Here is a 20652-nt window from a genome sequence, read left to right on the forward strand (position 1 = left end):
GGAGGAGGAGGAGGAGGAGGAGGAGGAGGAGGAGGAGGAGGAGGAGAAGAAGAAGAAGAAGAAGAAGAAGAAGAAGAAGAAGAAGAAGAAGAAGAAGAAGAAGAAGAAGAAGGACGAGGAGGAGGAGGAGGAGGAGGAGGAGGAGAAGCAGGAGGAGGAGGAGAAAGAGTATGAGGAGGAGGAGGAGGAGAAGAAGAAGAAGAAGAAGAAGAATAAGAAGAAGAAGAAGAATAAGAAGAAGAGGAGGAGGAGGAATAAGAGGAAGAAGAAGAAGAGAAAGAGGAAGGAGAAGGAGAAGGAGAAGGAGAAGGAGAAGGAGAAGGAGAAGGAGAAGGAAAAGTAAAAGGAGAAGGAGAAGGAGAAGGAGAAGGAGAAGGAAAAGTAAAAGGAGAAGGAGAAGGAGAATGAGAATGAGAATGAGAATGAGAATGAGAATGAGAAGGAGAAGGAGAAGGAGAAGGAGAAGCAGTAGCAGCATCCGCAGAAGAAGAAGAAGAAGAAGAAGGAGAAGAAGGAGAATAAGAAGAAGAAGAAGAAGAAGAAGAAGAAGAAGAAGAAGAAGAAGAAGAAGAAGAAGAAGAAGAAGAAGAATAAGAAGAAGAAGAAGAATAAGAATAAGAAGAAGGAGAAGGAGGAGGAGGAGGAGGAGGAGGAGGAGAAGGAGAAGGAGAAGGAGAAGAAGGAGAAGGAGAAGGAGAAGCAGAAGAAGAAGAACAAGAAGAACAAGAAGAAGAAGAAGAAGAAGAAGAAGAAGAAGAAGAAGAAGAAGAAGAAGAAGAAGAAGAAGAAGAAGAAGAAGAAGAAGAATAAGAAGAAGAAGAAGAAGAAGAAGGAGGAGGAGGAGGAGGAGGAGGAGGAGGAGGAGGAGGAGAAGGAGGAGGAGGATAAGGAGGAGAAGGAGAAGGAGGAGGAGGAGAAGGAGGAGGAGGAGGAGGAGGAGAAGCAGAAGAAGAAGAAGAAGAAGAAAGAAGAAGAGAAGAAGAAGAAGAAGAAGAAGAAGAAGAAGAAGAAGAAGAAGAAGAAGAAGAAGAAGAAGAAGAAGAAGAAGAAGAAGAAGAAGAAGAAGAAGAAGAAGAAGAAGAAGAGGAGGAGGAGGAGGAGGAGGAGGAGGAGGAGGAGGAAGAAGGATAAGAAGAAGGAGAAGAAGGAGAAGGAGAAGAAGAAGAAGAAGAAGAAGAAGAAGAAGAAGAAGAAGAAGAAGAAGAAGAAGAAGAAGAAGAAGGAGGAGGAGGAGGAGGAGGAGGAGGAGAAGGAGAAGGGGAAGGAGAAGGAGAAGGAGAAGGAGAAGGAGAAGGAGGAGGATGAGGAGGGGGAGAAGAAGAAGAGAGAAGAAGAAGAAGAAGAAGAAGAAGAAGAAGAATGTGAAGGAGGAGAAGGAGAGGAAGGAGAAGCAGGAGAAGGAGGAGAATAATAATAATAATAATAATAATAATAATAATAATAATAAGAAGAAGAAGAAGAAGAAGAAGAAGAAGATTTTCTAACTTCTTTATTCATCTCTTGCATGTTGTGGTTTATCACAAAGCTTTTATATCTAGGTGGTAGTGATTGAAGAACTCTGTGAGTGATTGAAGAACTCTGTCAGTGATCGCCTCTTGCGGGAGAACAATTCCCAACTCATGCAGACGATTGGCATACCCAGACATTCTGAGTACATGCTCACTGATAGACGTGTCCTCCTCCATCTTGCAAGCATAGAACTTATCGGAGGTCTCATACCTCTCGATCTGGGCATTCTTATCAAAGATAACTTCAACACATGGAACATCTCATATGCTCCATGACATTCAAAACGTATTTGAAGTCCCGGTTCTAAGCCATACAAAATCGCACACTCAACTACTGAGTAGTCATCCAAACGTGACTGCCAGACCCACCCCCAGTTGTTGTAGTCCCTCATGGACACTGAGCTTCTCGAGTGGATGACAACCATCGGATGCCACTCCGAGGCGCCGATGGAGGGCTCAAACTCGATAGTTCGCCAAACACAACAACAAGTAAACACAACCTAGACCTAATACTACTATTGGTAGGTCCTACACTGACCGACATCGCCATCAGGAGATGTTGGGATCTGGCCGGGAACACGACATCGTCTACGACACTTAGGATCTCTCTCAAGGGGGCGAGAAGCATAAGTTGAGAAATGAGGGGAAATACTCCTTGGCTCCGAGGTGTACATACATCTGATACGGAAAAAAGTAATTATGAAGAGATTAAAAAAATTCGAATATTTTTTGGGAGCAAACTTAACCTTATGTTGTACTAGTACAGAAAGTTTCGTGAGGAGGAAACTTCGGTCGACTTCTCAAAAAACAAACAAAAACCAAAGGACAAAAGTGGGAATTATAGCTTGTATATAGTGTTGATTTTTTTCATCCAGTCAGTCGTGGACAAAACATTTAAAGGTCAAGTTTATTGCAAAAATCTTCCTTTTTTACATTTTCTAGAATTCCTACTATTCTATTTTTCATATCGTGCTTGTGAGCTTGTCCTAGAAGTGAGTCCTTGTTTTGTCCACTAGATTTTCGAAGGCGCACGATGTGGCGTCCATCCATTTTTACACAAAAGTATTAGTAATCGATTCAGTTGCATATAAGGGTAGTAGTTTAATCAAGTGACACATACATCTTGAGGCACAACCGTCATTTTTTACACCATGTCGTCCTTATATAGGATCATAGTCTCATTTTTCCTTTTCAATTTGATGGCATAACACAAAGTCCAATATACTCCGTATAGGATATGTACACATAATATATATTTTTTTCAATTCGATGGCATGGCAGAAAGTCCAGTGTACGTCGTATAGGATATGTACACACAATACATTGCTCGTGTGTAGGTTTTAAGACAAATGGAGTCGGACCAAGTTTTGTCCTTCTTGAACGCATAATTGTCCCTTCGCAAAAAAAAATAGAAGCCATGAATGTTGCAAAGATACACTGCGTATATAGAGATATTTTGAAAAGGTTCAGACAGTTGTATCATACGCGCTACAAGAAGCAGACTAAACATATGCAAATTTTTATACCTAACAAGCTCACATTCACAACAAGTAGGAAAGACAAACAACGAACGACGTTAATCTGAACCAGTAAAAATACAAATCATAAAAACAACCAACCTCGTCTAAAATCAAGTGAACAAACCAAACTCACCTATAGATTGGAACGACAAACAGTGGATGACAATGATTCTTTGTAATTTACCTCGAGACCAAGCATCTGATTAATTACCTCGGAACGACACACGAATAAATGACCATACTTAAGATTTTTAATGCAATGATATAATCATAGTAATAGATAGGTTGAAAGCATATAAACTATAGATAATCTGAACTCCACCCGGTCAATAAGACACTGACTTCGAGCCCAAGTTCACAAGAAATAGGTCGGGAGGAGTTCTAGTAATGGTAGCGTGTAGATTTATTGTCCCTTGCAACATTTTAAGTTCAAAATGGAACAAATCGCAAGGGGATAAGGTAGAGGCATAGTGGGATTGGAGGCGCCGTATCGCACTTCCGTCGTGGTCAGGGTGGGTGGTGGGGTGGCGTTGTGTCCCCCTCCTTTGTATTACTCCTAGTTCCTTGTCGTTGCTGCCATGATCTTCATCGTATCTCCTCCCCTGGCTTGATCGTGAACACAAAAATATAGTAGTGTTGGAAATATGTCCTAGAGGCAATGATAAAATAGTTATTATTATATTTCCTGTTTCAAGATAATCGTTTATTATCCATGCTATAATTGTATTGAATGAAAGCATAGATACATGTTTGGATATATAGACAAAACAATGTCCCTAGTAAGCCTCTAGTTGACTAGCCAGTTGATCAAGGATGGTTAAGGTTTTCTGACCATATGATAAGTGTTGTCACTTGATAGCTGGATCACATCATTAGGAGAATGATGTGATGGACAAGATCCAAACTATGAAACGTAGCATGTGATCGTGTCATTTTGTTACTATTATTTTCTGCATGTCAAGTATTCATTCCTATGACCATGAGATCATGTAATTCACTGACACCGGAGGAATACCTTGTCTGTATCAAACGTCACAACGTTACTGGGTGACTATAAAGGTGCTCTATAGGTATCTCCGAATGTGTCCATTGAGTTAGCATGGATCAAGACTGGGATTTGTCACTCCGTGTGACAGAGAGGTATCTCGGGGCCCACTCGGTAATACAACATCACATATAAGCCTTGCAAGCAATGTGACTCAAGTGTAAGTCACGGGATCTTGTATTACGGAACGAGTAAAGAGACTTGCCGGTAACGAGATTGAAATAGGTATAGAGATACCGACGATCAAATCTCGGACAAGTAACATACCGAAGGACAAAGGGAATGTTATACGGGATTATATGAATCCCTGGCACAGAGGTTCAACCGATAAGATCTTCGTAGAATATGTAGGATCCAATATGGACATCCAGGTCCCGCTATTGGATATTGACCGAGGAGTGTCTCGGGTCATGTCTGCATAGTTCTCGAACCCGCAGGGTATGCACACTTAAGGTTCGGTGACGTTTTAGTATAGTTGAGTTATAGGTGTTGGTGACCGAAGGTTGTTCGAAGTACCGGATGAGATCGCGGACGTCACGAGGGTTACCGGAATGGTTCGGAAACGAATATTGATATATAGGATGGTTTCATTTGGTCACCGGAAAGATTTCGGGCATTACTCGCAGTGTACCGGGAGTGACGAATGGGTTTCTCGTTTTCACCGGGAGGGGCCCACCCACCCGGGAGTGAGCCCAGTAGTCCTACGGTGGCGCACCAGCCCTTAGTGGGCTGGTGAGGCCAGCCCAAGGGCGCTATGGCGCCACAAGGAGAAAACCCAAAGAAAAGAAGAAGAAAAAGAGAGGGAGGTGGGAAGGAAGGAGTGGACTCCTCCTCCTCCAAACCGAATTGGAGTGGGAGTCCATCTCCTCCTTCGGCCGGCACCCTTAGGGCTCTCTTGAGCCCCAAGGCTAGCCCCTCCCCTCCTCCTATATATACTGGTGGTTTTAGGGTTTTTTGAGACACAACTTTTCCACGTGCAACTCAAACCTATACCTCGTAGTTCTTCCTCTAGATCGGATTTCTGCGGAGCTCGGGCGGAGCCCTGCAGGAATAGATCATCACCATCACCGGCGCGTCGTCACGCTGTCGGACAACTCATATACTTCCCCATCTCTCTTGCTGGATCAAGAAGGGGGAGATCGTCATCGAGCTGTACATGTGCTGAACGCGGAGGTGTCGTCCGTTCGGTGCTAGATCGGGACAGATCGTGGGACGACGGTGATTTGAATCACGAAGTTGTACCACTACATCAACCGCATTTCTTAACGCTTACCGCTTATCGATCTACAAGGGTATGTGGATCTGATCTCCCTCTCATAGATGAACATCTCCATGATAGGTCTTCGTGTGCGTAGGAAATTTTTCTGTTTCCCATGCAACGTTCCCCAACAGTGGCATCATGAGCTAGGTTCATGTGTAGATGTTATCTCGAGTAGAACACAAAAGTTTTTGTGGGCGTTGATGTTCGATTTGTTGCCCTCCTTAGTCTTTTCTTGATTCGGCGATATTGTTGGATTGAAGCGGTCCGGACCACCATTACTCGTACGCTTACGAGAGACCGGTTTCATCGACCAACATGCAACTCGTTGCATAAAGATGACTGGCGGGTGTCGATTTCTTCAACTTTAGTTGAATTGGATTTTATCGAGGCGGTCCTTAGAGAGAGGTTAAATAGCAATTTGCACATCTCCGTTGTGGTTTTGCATAAGTAAGATGCGATCATACTAGATACCCATAGCAGCCACTTAGAACATGCAACAACAAATTAGAGGACGTCTAACTTGTTTTTGCAGGGTATGCTTATGATATGATATGGCCAAAGACATGATGTGATATATTGGATGTATGAGATGATCATGTTGTAATAGTTAAATATCGACTTGCACGTCGATGCTATGGCAACCGGCCAGAGCCATAGGGTTGCCTTTAAACTAACATTTGTGTTTGCAGATGCGTTTACTATATTGCTAGGTTGTAGCTTTAGTAGTAATAGCATAGATAGCACAACAACCTCGATGGCAGCACGGTGATGGAGATCATGGTGTGGCGCCCGTGACAAGAAGATCATACCCGTGCTTTGGTGGTGGAGATCAATAAGCACAAGATCATGGCCATATCATGTCACTTATGAATTGCATGTGATGTTAATCCTTGTATGTGTTGGGGAACGTCGCATGGGAAACAAAAAATTTCCTACGCGCACGAAGACCTATCATGGTGATGTCCATCTACGAGAGGGGATTTCCGATCTACGTACCCTTGTAGATCGCACATCACAAGCGTTAATAAACGCGGTTGATGTAGTGGAACGTCCTCACATCCCTCGATCCGCCCCGCGAACCGTCCCACGAAACGTCCCGCGATCCGTCCCACGATCCGCTCCGATCTAGTGCCGAACGGACGGCACCTCCGCGTTCAGCACACGTATAGCTCGACGATGATCTTGGCCTTGTTGATCCAGCAAGAGAGACGGAGAGGTAGATGAGTTCTCCGGCAGCGTGACGGCGCTCCGGAGGTTGGTGGTGATCTAATCTCAGCAGGGCTCCGCCCGAGCTCCGCAGAAACGCGATCTAGAGGTAAAACCGTGGAGGTATGTGGTCGGGCTGCCGTGGCAAAAGTTGTCTCAAATCAGCCCTAATACCTCAGTATATATAGTAGGGAGGGGGAGGGAAGAGGCAGCCTCAAACCCTCAAGGTTTGGCCGAAATTGGAGGTGGAGGAGTCCTACTCCAATCCTACTTGGAGTAGGATTCCACCTTACCACTTGGAAACTCTTTCCACCTTGTGTTTTTTCCTTCTCAAACCTTATGGGCCTTAGTGGGAACTTATTCCAGCCCACTAGGGGCTGTTTTATCTCTTCCCATAGCCCATGAGACCCCTTGGAGCGTGACACCCCTCCTGATGGTCCCCGGCACCCCTCCCGGCACTCCCAGTACACTACCGATGAGCCTGAAACTTTTCCGGTAATGCACGAAAACCTTCCGGTAACCAAATGAGGTCATCCTATATATCAATCTTCGTTTCTGGACCATTCCGGAAACCCTCGTGACGTCCATGATCTCATCCGGGACTCCGAACAACATTCGGTAACCAACCATATAAGTCAAATACGCATAAAACAACGTCGAACCTTAAGTGTGCATACCCTGCGGGTTCGAGAACTATGTACACATGACCCGAGAGACTCCTCGGTCAATATCCAATAGCGGGACCTGGATGCCCATATTGGATCCTACATATTCTACGAAGATCTTATCGTTTGAACCTTAGTGCCAAGGATTCATATAATCCCGTATGTCATTCCCTTTGTCCTTCGGTATGTTACTTGCCTGAGATTCGATCGTCAGTATCCGCATACCTATTTCAATCTCGTTTACCGACAAGTCTCTTTACTCGTTCCGTAATACAAGATCCCGCAACTTACACTAAGTCACATTGCTTGCAAGGCTTGTGTGTGATGTTGCATTACCGAGTGGGCCCCGAGATACCTCTCCGTCACACGGAGTGACAAATCCCAGTCTTGATCCATACTAACTCAACGAACACCTTCGGAGATACCTGTAGAGCATCTTTATAGTCACCCAGTTACGTCGCGACATTTGATACACACAAAGCATTCCTCCAGTGTCAGTGAGTTATATGATCTCATGGTCATAGGAACAAATACTTGACACGTAGAAAAGAGTAGCAACAAAATGAGACGATCAACATGCTACGTCTATTAGTTTGGGTCTAGTCCATCACATGATTCTCCTAATGATGTGATCCCGTTATCAAGTGATAACACTTGCCTATGGTCAGGAAACCTTGACCATCTTTGATCAACGAGCTAGTCAACTAGAGGCTTACTAGGGACAGTGTTTCGTCTATGTATCCACACAAGTATTGTGTTTCCAATCAATACAATTATAGCATGGATAGTAAATGATTATCATGAATAAAGAAATATAATAATAACTAATTTATTATTGCCTCCAGGGCATATTTCCAACAGTCTCCCACTTGCACTAGAGTCAATAATCTAGTTCACATCACCATGTGATTCCAACGAATCCAACACCCATATAGTTCTGGGGTCTGATCACGTCTTGCTCGTGAGAGAGGTTTTAGTCAACGGTTCTGAAACTTTCAGATCCGTGTGTTCTTTAAAAATCTTTATGTCATCTTATAGATGTTGCTACTACGTGCTATTCGGAAATACTCCAAACATCTACTCTACTATACGAATCCGTTTCACTACTCATAGTTATTCGGATTAGTGTCAAAGCTTGCATCGACGTAACCCTTTACGATGAACTCTTTAACTACCTCCATAATCGAGAAAAAATTCCTTAGCCATTCAGTTACTAAGGATAAATTTTGACCGCTGCTAGTGATTCAATCATGGATCACTTTCTGTACCTTTCAACAGACTTTGAGTCAAGGCACACATCACGTGCGGTACCCAGCATGGCATACTTCACATTCTACGGCCAAGGCATAGAAGACGACCTTCGTCTATTCTCTTTATTCTGTCGGGGTCGGGTTTTTGAGTCTTACTCAAATTCACACCTTACAACGCAACCAAGAACTCCTTCTTTGCTGATCTATTTTGAACTCCTTCAAAAACTTGTCAAGGCATGCATCTTGTTGAAACTTCCATTAAGCGCTTTCGATCTATCTCTATAGATCTTTGATGCTCAACTTTCAAGTAGCGCAATCCAGGTATTCCTTTGAAAACTCCTTTCAAACAACCTTGTATGCTTTACAAAAATTCTACATTACTTCTGATCCACAATATGTCAACCACATATACTTATCAGAAATTCTATAGTGCTCCCACTCACTTCTTTGGAAATACAAGTTTCTCATAAACCTTGTACAAACCCAAAATCTTTGATCATCTCATCAAAGTGTATATTCCAACTCCGAGATGCTTGCACCAGTCCATTGAAGGATCGTTGGAGCTTGCATACTTGCTAGTATCTTTAGGATCAACAAAACCTGCTGGTTGTATCACATACAATGTTTGCTCAAGGAAACCGTCGAGGAAACAATGTTTTGACATCCTATGTGCAATATTTCATAAATAATGCATCAACTACTAACATAGTTCTAACAGACTTTTAGCATCGCTACGAGTGAGAAAGTCTCATCACAGTCAACTGTTTGATCTTGTCGGAAACATCTTTGCGACAAGTCGAGCTTTTCTTAATAGTGACTTATCACCATCATCGTCTGTCTTCCTTTTAAAGATCCATCTTTACTCAATAGTCTTGTGACCATCAAGTAGTTCTTCCAAAGTCTACACTTTGCTTTCATACATGGATCCTCTCTCGAATTTCATGGCTTCCAGCCATTTGTCGGAATCCGGGCCCACCATTGCTTTCTCCATAACTCGTAGGTTCACTGTTGCTCAACAACATGACCTCCAAGACAGGGTTACCATACCACTCTGCAGTAGTACGCGACCTTGTCAACCTACGAGGCTTGTAGTAACTTGATCTGATGCTCGATGATCACCGTCATCAGCTTTCACTTCAATTGGTGTAGGCGCCACAGGAACAACTTCTTGCGCCCTGCTACACACTGGTTGAAGTGATGGTTCAATAACCTCATCAAGTTCTAATACCCTCCCACTCAATTCTTTCGAGAGAAACCTTTCCTCGAGAAAGGATCCGTTTCTAGAAACAAACACTTTGCTTTCGGATCTGAGATAGGAGATGATGGGGTTATAGTCCTAGGGTAGGGTCATAGGCCTGCCCTGTAAGTCCTACCCAAGGACTACCCCTCATAAGGGACAAGGCCCTTAGTCAGTTCTGACTGAATTAAGGAGTCCCCATCGTCCAGTCGGTAACAGGTCCTCGACCATCCAGTCGGAGACTAGCATTCGGAGAACATCAAACTAACCGACTGGATGCCACTCGGTACATCGTAACCCCCCTGGAGGGAAATGGTCGTACGTTTCCCGGTGCATTTATTAGCATTTAGGATGTACGTTACCTATAACGTAGGCATTCAATCGCCACTACACCACCCCTGCACCGGAACCGTTGTGGAGGGCAGCGCACTCTATATAAGCCACCCTCCCCCGCTGGTGCACGGGTTAGCAAATCATTGTATTCCATATTCCACTCGACAACAAGCTCCCAGAGCACTGAGACGTAGGGCTATTACCTCCACCGTAGAGGGGCCTGAACTCATACAACCTCGCCGTAGCTAGGACTCTGCCCATCCTTTTCGTACCCTACACATCTACTGTCAGGCTTATACCCACGACAGTTGGCGCCCACCGTGGGGCAGGCGTCTAAGCGACTTCCGGCGAGTTTGCGACTACATCACTTCGTCATGTCGTCCGATGGAGATTCGAGCATGGGTCACGAGATCCTCTTCGGCGCTCTCTCCTTCATCGTCGACGATTCGGCATGGCTTCGGGATGCCCCTCTCGACGTCGAGGCGCTTCCCCGTCGCGGGGCTACGCACTTCCGTGCCGACGCCCGCGACATTCTTCTTCTCCAGCAGTCGGCTCCGGTGTCGACCTCCACCGCTGTCACGCGCCGCAACAAGCGGTCCCGCCGTCCGCGGCTCCAGCGTTGGGTGCAACACGCCCAGGCGCGCCAGAACGCGTCTTCACAGGTGGCGGTTCTAGAGTCAGTTGTGGTTGCCCCGCCGTCCCAGCGCCCGGGCTCGGTTCCGACTGAGTTTCCTTCCGAGTACGCGGGTTGCGGGCCTGCAGCAGAAGTACACATGGCCAATTCCCATGAAGATCCCCGTCAAGCTGGCCGGAACGAGCACGAGATCGGCAAAACGTCCGGCACACGTCGTCCGCCTCGCCGTTCTGCCAGTCGGCACACTTGACGGAGCAACGTGGAGTTGTTCAGCACACCTCTCCTCAACTTGGCCGCGGCTGCCAAGATAGCCGATTCCCTTCAGCCGACTAATTCAGAGGCTGGCAGGGGAATCGAGCAAATCCGCGCCCTGTTGCACACGGCGCAGCAGCAAAATTCGGCGGTCTCCCAGTCGCACAACAGGATCTACAATAGTTCTGTTCATGCGAATACGCATCGGTCAGTTCATAGCCTTGGTTCTCATCAGCGACACAGAGGAGGCAGTCGTTCCATAAATCCCGAAGATCGTCGCCGTTCACGCACCCCTCCGCGGGGTGGGCCCTACAAGCCCCGACATCATGATGATCGGCGTTCAATCGGCGGCACTTACGACCCAAGGCCCGACGCAAGAGGGCATATCACCCAGCGGAGGGTCGACAGGGGCCGAGCCCACCGCGATGGTTACGATATTGACCGTCCGAGTGGAAGCAGGACCATCGTTTCTGGTCCCGAGTGTTTCAGTCGAGCCATCCGTTCGGCTGACATCCCTTCCAACTTCCGACTGGCGACGGGAATTAGCAAGTTTACAGGGGAGTCCAAGCCAGAAACGTGGCTGGATGATTACCGAGTAGCAGTCCAGATCGGAAGAGGAGACCACCATGTCGCCATGAAGCACCTCCCTCTGATGCTCGACGGCTCAGCACGAGCGTGGCTGAACCAGTTGGCCCCCTCAAGCATCTACAGCTGGGCAGATCTGGCCCGAGTGTTCATCGGGACCTTCGAAGGGACGTGCAAGCGCCCTGCTGGCATCGTGGAGCTCCAGCACTGCGTCCAGAAACAGAATGAGCCCCTGCGAGATTTCATTCAGCGTTGGACAACTCTCTACCACACGGTGGAGAACGTCTCGAAGCATCAAGCAGTCTGCGCCTTCAAGGCAGGCGTGCGGTACAGGGATCTGTACCTGAAGTTCGGCCGAACAGGCGACATCTCCATGAGCAAGATGATGGAGATAGCAACACGCTATGCAAATGGCGAAGAAGAAGACCGCATCCGAAGCGGCAAGCACAAAACAGTCACTGATGGAGATGGGGGCAACACTCGGAAGCAGAAGCAGAAAGCTCCGACCGCTCCGTAAGCAGAAGCTGCAGTCATAACCAATGCCAAGTTCAAGGGCAAAGGGAAGGCTCAGTTCACCCCCAAGAAGAAGCGGTTCAATAACCCCATCCTGGACCAACCATGTCTAGTTCATACGAAGATGGAAGAAGAGGGCAACCCCATATATGCGAAGCATACCACTCGACAGTGTCGCCTCCTGATCCAGGGGTTCAGCGAAGGGCAACCGAGTGAGAAGGACCATGAACAGGATGAGGAGGATAAGGAGGATCCGTTCCCCCAAGTCCATGCAACTCTGATGATTTTTGCTGACGTTGAGAGCAAGAGTCGACTGAAGCTGGTGAACAGGGAGGTGAATATGGCCACCCCTACCAACCCCAAGTTCCTCAAATGGTCTCAGACTACGATCACCTTCGACCAGTCGGATCATCCGGCACATGTACCCACCCTAGGGAGACAGGCTCTGGTCGACGACCCGGTGGTGGAAGGAGTCCGACTGCGCAAAGTCCTCATGGATGGCGGCAGCGGCTTGGACATCATGTACGCCGACACACTCAAGGGGATGGGCATCCCGATGTCCAAACTCAGCGAGAGCAGCATGCAGTTCCATGGAGTCGTCCCTGGACGGAAGGCCAAGTCACTCGGCCAGATCGCGTTGGACGTCGTTTTCGGCTCCGACAAGAACTTCCGCAAGGAAAAGCTGACGTTCGAAGTGGTGGACTTCCAGAGCGCTTACCACGCAATTCTGGGCTGCCCAGCGTATGCGCGTTTCATGGCCCGTCCATGTTACGTATACCTGAAGCTGAAGATGCCAGGCCCGAAAGGCGTGATCACCATCACGGGCAATCGACAGCGAGCTGAAGAGTGTCTGCAGCAGGGATCAAGAATTGTCGATCAGCAGATGGCCGTTCTCGAGCTCGACGAGTACAAGAAAACAGTCGACCCCGCCGACCTGACGCGCTCGAAGAAGCCAGCTTCAAAGTCTGCATTCCAGTCGGCGGGAGAAACGAAGATGGTCGGCATCCACCCGACGGACGACACTGCTGCCCCGACGAACATCTCCACCACCCTCGATCCTAAATAGGAAGCCGAGCTCACCCAATTCCTCCATGAGAACTGGGACATCTTCGCATGGAAACCCTCTGACATGCCAGGTGTACCCAGGGAGTTGGCTGAGCACCGACTGCATGTGGATTCCACCGCTCGGCCCGTCCGAGAGCGCCTGCGCCGGTCTGCCGCGCACAAGAGGAAGCCAATCGGGGAAGAGGTGGCCAAGCTGCTGGCAGCCAACTTCATTCGCGAGGTTCACCACTCCGAGTGGCTCGCCAATGTTGTCATGGTGCCCAAGAAGGACAAGTCGCTCCGAATGTGCATCGACTTCAAGCATCTCAATAAGGTCTGCCCGAAAGACCATTTTCCGCTCCCCCGCATAGATCAAATTGTCGATTCGACTGCGGGTTGCGAGCGTTTGTCATTTCTTGATGCCTACTCGGGCTATCAACATATCCGTCTGTATGGCCCCGATGAATTAAAAACAGCCTTCATCACCCCATTCGGGGTGCTTCTGCTACATCACTATGCCATTCGGTTTGAAGAATGCAGGAGCTACCTTTATGCGCATGATCCCAAAATGCCTTCTCGACCAGATCGGTCGGAATGTGGAGGCATATATGGACGATATCGTAGTCAAGTCACGCAAAGGTTCCGACCTGCTGACTGACTTGGCAGAAACATTCGCCAACCTTCGTAGGTACGATATCAAGCTCAACCCCGCCAAATGTTCATCCGGCTTCCCAGCAGGAAGTTACTCGGTTTCTTCGTTTCCGAACGAGGGATCGATGTCAACACCGAAAAGATCGGGACCATCGTCCGAATGGAGAGGCCGGTCAGAATACACGATGTTCAACGACTCACAGGTTGCCTAGCGGCTTTGAGCAGGTTCATCAGTCGACTTGGCGAGAAAGCACTTCCTCTGTACCGACTCATGAAGAAATCAGATACTTTCGAGTGGACAGACAAAGCCCAAGTCGCATTCGACGACCTCAAAGTCCTACTTTCCACCCAGTCGGTTCTTACTGCTCCGCTCAGTAAAGAGCCCCTTCTTCTGTATATCGCGGCTACAAATCAAGTCGTCAGTACTGTTCTTACAGTCGAACGAGAAGAAGAAGGCAAAGCATACAAAGTTCAGCGGCCAGTGTACTACGTCTCCGAAGTCCTGACTCCTTCCAAGCAGAGGTATTCCCACTATCAAAAACTTATCTACGGGATCTACATGACTGCGAAGAAGGTGGCCCATTATTTCCAAGACCACTCGGTGTCTGTCGGTTCTGATGCTCCGTTGTCGGAAATTCTCCACAATCGAGACACGTCAGGCCGAGTGGCGAAGTGGGCAATGGAGATGTTGTACTGCGATATCAAGTTCGAGGCCAAGAAAGCTATTAAGTCTCAAGCTCTGGCTGACTTCATAGCAGAATGGGTAGAACAACAGCAACCGACCCACATCTACTCGGCCCATTGGACAATGTTCTTCGATGGGTCCAAGATGTTGAATGGCTCCGGCGCTGGCGTTGTGATCATATCGCCAAAGGGCGACAAACTCAAGTACGTGCTACAGATACACTTCGATTCCTCCAACAACGAGGCAGAGTATGAAGCTCTCCTCTACGGATTGCGCATGGCCATCTCACTCGGCGTCCGTCGCCTGATGGTCTACGACGATTCGGATTTGGTGGTCAATCAAGTGATGAAAGAGTGGGACGTCAGGAACCCCACCATGACCACATACTGCAATGCAGTGAGGAAGCTTGAGAAGAAGTTTGAAGGTCTAGAACTTCACCATGTTCCGAGACTGAAGAACCAAGCAGCTGATGAGTTGGCAAAACTCGGATCCACACGGAGACCAGTCCCGAGTGACGTCTGCCTCGAGCACCTTCACCTTCCCTCAGTCAAAGAAGATCCTATTACACAGGAACCAGTACAACCAAAGAGTTCAACAGATCCGACTGAAGTCGATGTACCTGCTGTGGTTGATCTGGTCATGGAGATTCTTGCTGTCATCCCCGATTGGACTGTGTCGATCATTGCATATATCCTAAGGCAGGAACTACCAGAAGACGAAGTCCAGGCCAGGCAGATAGTCCGCAGGTCGAAGTCATTCACTGTCATTGATGGCCAATTGTACAAGGAAAGCGTTTCAGGCGTTCTTCAACGATGCATCTCCCCAGAGGAGGGGCAGCTAATCCTGGAAGATATTCACTCAGGAACCTGCGGTCATCACGCCTCTTCGAGAGGAATCGTCGCCAAGGCATTCAGAGCTGGTTTCTTCTGGCTGCAGGCGAACGAGATGGCTAAAGATATGGTCGATCGATGTGAAGGCTGTCAGTTCTACTCCAACAAGTCACACAAGCCAACATCTGCGTTGAAGACAATCCCTCTTGTCTGGCCGTTCGCAGTGTGGGGATTAGATACAGTCGGTCCATTTAGGACAGGCCAAGGGGGATACACACATCTGTTGGTGGCAGTCGACAAGTTCATGAAATGGATCGAAGCCAAGCCCATCAAGAAGCTCGACACCTCAACAGCCGTCAAGTTTGTCAGAGACATCATCTCCAGATTCGGTGTACCTCACAGCATAATCACGAACAACGGGACAAACTTTGACTCAGACAGATTCAAAGGTTTCTGTACAAGCCAAGGTATCCGAGTGGATTTTGCTTCCGTGGCGCATCCTCAGTCCAATGGACAAGCAGAGCGGGCAATGGACTTATTCTGCAAGGTTTGAAGCCCCGACTCCTGCGAGAGGTGGGACATGCCGCTGGCGCATGGTTCACCGAGCTACCTTCAGTGCTTTGGGGTCTTCGCACAACCCCGAACAGATCTACAGGGCGATCACCGTTCTTCCTCCTCTACGGAGCAGAAGCAGTCCTTCCGAGTGACTTACTTCACAATGCTCCACGAGTCGAACTCTTCTCCGAAGCTGAAGCAGAACAAGCAAGGCAAGACGGAGTGGACCTTCTAGAGGAGGAGCGCGAGATGGCACTGACTCGCTCAACCATTTATCAACAAGATCTACGGCGTTTTGACGCGCGACACGTCAGGAGTCGTACGTTTCAAGCAGGCGACCTGGTGCTCCGAGTGGATCAGCAAAGACCTCACAAGTTGGCTCCTGCCTGGGAAGGACCCTTCATCATCTCCAAGGTGCTGAACAATGGAGCATACAGACTCTACAACGTCGACAGGGAGACAGACGAGCTGCGAGCATGGAACGAGATCTTCTGAAGCGCTTCTACACGTGATCGTCGACTGAAGCAATGTAAAGAACAAGTATTGGTGAAATAATATAAAGCAGATTTAGTTTTTTGCAGGTTCAAAGTTCTTCCGCGGTCGCAGACTCCGGTCTCAAAAAAAAACTTAGCTGCGATCCAGAATCGCCTAAGTATTAACTTTCTCCGAGTGTGCACTTAATATCACACTCGGGGACTTAGCTGCGATCCAGAATCGCCTAAGTATTAATTTTCTCCGAGTGTGCACTTAACGTCACACTCGGGGACTTAGCTGCGATCCAGAATCGCCTAAGTATTAATTTTCTCCGAGTGTGCACTTAACATCACACTCGGGTACTTAGCTGCGATCCAGAATCGCCTAAGTATTAATTTTCTCCGAGTGTGCACTTAACGTCACACTCGGGGACTTAGCTGCGATCCAGAATCGCCTAAGTATTAATTTTCTCCGAGTGTGCACTTAACGTCACACTCGGGGACTTAGCTGCGATCCAGAATCGCCTAAGTATTAACTTTCTCCGAGTGTGCACTTAACGTCACACTCGGGGACTTAGCTGCGATCCAGAATCGCCTAAGTATTAACTTTCTCCGAGTGTGCACTTAACGTCACACTCGGGGACTTAGCTGCGATCCAGAATCGCCTAAGCACCCGCATGCCTTTGACTGTATCCTACAGGTACACTCAGGAACTCAACAGACCCTCATTGAAGCTCATGTGGAGGTCAAAACAACTGACAACTACATGAGTAGCAGACCCTCATTGAGACTCATGTGGATGTCAAAACAACTGACAACTACATGAGTTGCAGACCCTCATTGAGGCTCATGTGGAGGTCAAAACAACTGACAACTACATGAGTTGCAGACCCTCATTGAGGCTCATGTGGACGTCAAAACAACTCACAACTACATCAGTACCAACTCGCCCCAAGTGCGACCTGATAGTCGCACTCGACAACCTAGCTGCGATCCCGTATCGCCCAAGTACTCTTTGACCTCCGAGTACGTCCTACCGATCCACTCGGCGATCCTACCGATCCACTCGGTGATCATACAGATCCAATCGGAAATTCTACGGACCCTCAATGAGGCTCATGCAGATGTCAAGACAACTGACATGTTCCGAATGTTTGCCTTTGGCTTCACCAAGAAACGCCAAACAAAAACTCGAGTCAAAATTGCAACAAAGGAGCAAAGGATTCAATTCAAAGTTCAAACAAAGATAGTGGCTCGGTGTGGATCAAGCTTACCCACACCGAAACAAGAATGTGACGGCCAACAGCAGTGGCCAAAGTTTCTTACAAATCAACACTCGGCATACCGAGGATAAAGTTTTCTTACGCGTCGTCTGGATTGGCGCCAGGACTGGAGGGCTCCACGAAGGTGTCCAGGTCGATTCCGTCGGCGATGCGGGTGGCACTTTCAAGGAAGGTTTCCATGAAGTCTTCGAATCGAAGTTTCTTCGTGTTGGCGACCTTCAACGCTTTCAGCTTCTTCTCACGCAACTCCTTGCAATGCACTCGGACCAAGGACAGAGCAACGTCTGCACCGCATCGAGCCGCAGATTTCTTCCATGACTGCACTCGGTTGGGGACCTCCTCTAGTCGACTCATCAAGTTTTCCATCTCCTGCCGCGACTCATCTTCCGGCCAAAGCTCCTTGTCGATTCGGCCGACGACTTCTCTCACTCGACCGATGAAAGGACCAAGTTTGCCCACGCGAATGTGCACTGCAAGCAGGTCTCGATTGGCGTCCTCGCCGAGTGGAATGTTCTCGCGAATCGACCGCTCCACGTCAGCTGCTTCAGCTTCAGCGTCCACGCAAAAATCTGCAAACACAGGGCAACCAAACAACAGCGCCGAGTGTAACGCACGTACCACAAGCACTCGGAAAAATAGGACTTACCACCCAGACGCGTCATCATCTATCGAGCCCAGTCACTGACGTATTTCTCCTGCGCTATACACCGTTTGTTTAGCACATCCATTTGTCCCATCAGCGTGGACCTTTGCTTCCCCATCTTCTCAACTTCAGCAGTCAGCGCTTTGTTCACTTCACGAACCTGCTCCAACGACTTCTCTCGTTCCGCCAGCACTTCCTTCATTCCAGCCATTGCAATCAGTGCCGCATCTAGCTCACCAACAAATTGCACCTTTTCTGCCCTCACAGTCTCATATGATGTCCCCATCTCGCAAGTTTTTTGCCAGTCAGCGCCAAGAGACGATCAGACAAATCCAACAATACCAAGTCTAAGTTCTTCAAACCCCTGCCGACGCAAGCAGTCGACAGCGGTCTCGGGGACTACACCCAGTGGGTTCACTAAGAGTGACCCCACTGGCATGCAACTCAAACAGGTCCGCCCTATTGAAATTCATGACAACACCTACGCCTACAAGGCTAATACCACCCGACCTGTGTAAAATTACTCTCGGAGACTCTTACAGTAGGTGCACTCCGAGTGCCCCAAGTGTTAGCAGTCGACCATATTATTTACGAATATGACTAAGTCAGAGACAATATGCATAAAGACAACTGCCGGTGCAAGCACTCGACAGAAGTCTCGGGGACTACACCCACTGGGTTCACTCAGAGTGAACCCATTGCAAACATCATACGGTATCCGAGCACACCCGGTGGGTTACAAGAGAAACAAGAGAAAAGCAAATACTTACTAGACTACTTACTCGGATATCGTCCCGCAGCTCCAAGCTTCGCTGGTATAGAGAGGCGATGGAGTCGTACGCCTTCTTGGCTTCTCCCGCCATCAGCTCTGCCTGCACCATGGCTCCCTTGGCCGCTCCCACCTGATCCTCCGGGAGGTGTTCGATGTTGAACTCGACATTTGACGGGCCTGGCATCGTTGGAAGCTCCTTGGGCATCCCAAGGCCCGTTCCAGTCGGTTCAGCAGCCACCAGCGCCTCCTCAGTCGACGGCGTCGCCTCAGTCGGCGGCACGACCGCGGCGAGAGCAGTAACTGGCGGGGCAGCCTCAAGGACAGGCTCCGCAGCTTCCTCAGGTCTCCCCTGGTCACCCTCATCCACATAAATCACCCTTGCCGGACCGAACGGTGTGGGATCTCACAAAAAGAAAGGGGCAAGACCAAAGACAGAATCCGCGATGCGATAATATAAAACTCTCGGAATCGCTACATCGCACCTGGCTGGGACGAGACGACGTTGTCCGCGTCCATGGGATCATCCTCCTGGCGCGCCGGAGAGGTGGTAGAGGTGGCAACCCTGTCGAGGTGAAATTCATTCGACCAATAAAACAGCAGTCCAATCGGATATCAGAGGAAGTTAGAGGAACAGTACACTTACGTAGAGGTGACGGGAACGACGACCCTTATCCGCGGCAAAGCCTTCCGAGGTTTAGACCCACTCGGTTTGGCCACCTTGGAAGGCTGACCCACGGGCTCGACAGCAACGTCCCTGGCCCTCTTGGTGCTCCGAGCACTCGGAACCACGGGAGCAGCAGGCGGAGCACTCGGGGATGCCGGAGGGGCCGAGGGAACCGCAGGTTCATGTCGGCGCTTGGTCCGGTGCTCTGGCAGCGGAGGCGGCGAGTCATGCTCTTCGTCTTCCTCCTCTTCTTCACCAGACTCCTCCGTCTCCCCACTGTCGAAGACATACTCGCCGCTCTCCACACTGCCCTCCTGGCTGCCTTCTTCTTCCTCCTCGGCCGGGTTCCCGTTCGAGACACGAGAAAACCAGTTGGTCCACTTCTGCGTAAAATACAGTCGGCGACATCAGACGACAGGCAGAGATTCAAGAAAACAATAAAACTAAGACAGATATGTGCACTCGACAAATGGTACTCACCTGGTTCGGAGGAGGATTGTCCGTGCATAAAGCCCTCACTCGCCGAGACCCTCTGGGGTTCTCGCAGGCGCCTATGATCTGGAGCACCCACGACGCCACCATCTCCTCGGTCACGCCCAAGACGTTGGTCCGAGTGGAGTCTTCGGGCCCCGTGTAGTGCCACATGGCGTGGTCGCGAGCCTGCAGTGGTTGTATGCGCCGACCGAGGAAAATCTCCAGCAAATCTATGCCGGTGACCCCCCCTTCTGACGACGTCTGCGAGTGCGTCGACCAGAGGCTGGATGTCGACCTTCTCCGCCTTCGTGGGCGCAAGCTGCTTAGGCGGAGCGGGTCGATCTAGGCTAAAGGGAGGCAGCCCTGTTGTGGCATTCGGGCAGGCAACGTCCTGGCAGTAGAACCACGTCGACTGCCAGTTCCTAACCGACTCCATCAGTTGAAGGGCAGGATAACTACTCCTACTCTTCTTCTGGAAACCTAAGCCTCCGCAGAGATGGAGAATGTGTGTCTTATCATCCGACTGGTGGAGTCGTTTGATAGTTTGGGATCTAGCAGAGAAAATATGT

Source organism: Hordeum vulgare, chromosome 6H (assembly GCF_904849725.1).
Source record: "Hordeum vulgare subsp. vulgare chromosome 6H, MorexV3_pseudomolecules_assembly, whole genome shotgun sequence".
Taxonomy (NCBI): domain Eukaryota; kingdom Viridiplantae; phylum Streptophyta; class Magnoliopsida; order Poales; family Poaceae; genus Hordeum; species Hordeum vulgare.